This window comes from Ochotona curzoniae, unplaced genomic scaffold (genome assembly GCF_017591425.1).
Source record: "Ochotona curzoniae isolate NIBS_2020 unplaced genomic scaffold, NIBS_Ocur_1.0 contig_1014, whole genome shotgun sequence".
NCBI lineage: Eukaryota > Metazoa > Chordata > Mammalia > Lagomorpha > Ochotonidae > Ochotona > Ochotona curzoniae.
The window spans coordinates 32,764,913-32,766,245 of NW_024464920.1; the positions used below are offsets into that span (position 1 = coordinate 32,764,913).

The 1,333-nt window shown below is 43.4% G+C and overlaps 1 non-coding gene across 1 annotated transcript; it reads right to left on the bottom strand.

The window, feature by feature from the left end:
* Positions 1-868: 868 nt before the first annotated feature.
* On the bottom strand, positions 869-970 carry LOC121164264. Its single transcript, XR_005885062.1, has one exon. It is a non-coding gene; the product is annotated as a U6 spliceosomal RNA (small nuclear RNA).
* Between the last annotated feature and the right edge of the window lie 363 nt (positions 971-1,333).

A 1,333-nucleotide genomic window follows, 5' to 3' on the forward strand; every position in this document is an offset into this window, starting at 1 on the left:
TAGAAACACTACCTTGCCGATCCTCCAAAGCATGTGTGATTCAAGTGTAGGCATTCGAGCGGGAGTCCATGCAGTACAGCTGCAAACAATTCAGCTTGTTTTGCGTGTAGAAATTTCATATTCAATTAGTGGGGTATTGTTTTTAAAGATTTATTTATTTTTATTGGAAAAGCGGATATACAGAGAGCAGGAGAGACAGAGAGGAAGATCTTCTGTCTGATGGTTCACTCCACAAGTGACTGCAATGGCTGGAGCTGAAGTCAATCCAAAGCCAGGACTCAGGAGCTCTTCCAGGTCTCCCACGCGGGTGCAGGGTCCCAAGGCTTTGGGCCGTCCTCTACTGCTTTCCCAGGCAACAAGCAGGGAGCTGGATGGGAAGCAAGGCTGCCGGGATTAGAACCGGCGACCATATGGGATCCTGGTGCATGCAAGGCAAGGACTTTAACCATTATGCTATTACGCTTGGCCCATAGTGGGGCATTTTAGGTAAGGATTTTAGCCACTAGGCTGCTGTGTTGGGCCCCAATGGGGCTTTTGTAGCCAAGGAAAACAGCAGTGTTGGTATAGGCATGGACTGCACATTTCAAAATGCAGATTATCATGTTGTTAGGAAGTAAACGTGTTGAATTTGAGTAAGTGTTGGAACAGAACATATTTTGTGTAAGTAAGGGTGGCCTATTCAAAGAGTATTTGCTTCAGAGATCTAGGCAGGTTAATTGTTTCACATTAAAAAGCCGAGGGATCAGTAGAGTGTATAGCATTGTGGGCGTTTGAGGAGTGAACCCGCAAATGGAAGATGCTCTCTGTGTATCTTCCTCTCTTTCTGAAACGTCGCATTTCAAAGGAATAAGTACATCTTTAAAAGAATAAGAAAGGACAGTGCTTTCCGTTGGGTCATCCTTGCGCAGGGGCCATGCTAATTTTTTCTGTATCATTCCAATTTTAGTCTATGTGCTGCCGAAGCGAGCACAAGGAAAGTGCTTTTAATTAGAAGGGTTAGTATAATGAACCTTCCCAATAGCATGACTGGCACAGTGTTACATTTTTTTACAAACCAGAAGTATGCTATTATTTTATGTTTATCTTGTATTTGTTACCTGCTATTACTACCTGGCTGTACATGTTGATTCCTCAAGTTTGAAATGAAGCATTGAAGTATTTTCAGTATACTGAACCGACTTAGTATTGTAAGTTCTATTGATCAGTATGAACTTTGGCCTGATTCGGAGAGGTGGGCAGATAAAAAAGAAAATGTGGTTAACCACATTAGGTGCTGGCTCAAGCACAGTAAAACAGGCCTCCAACAGGAAAAGGTGTCGTGGCCAGAGGGAGG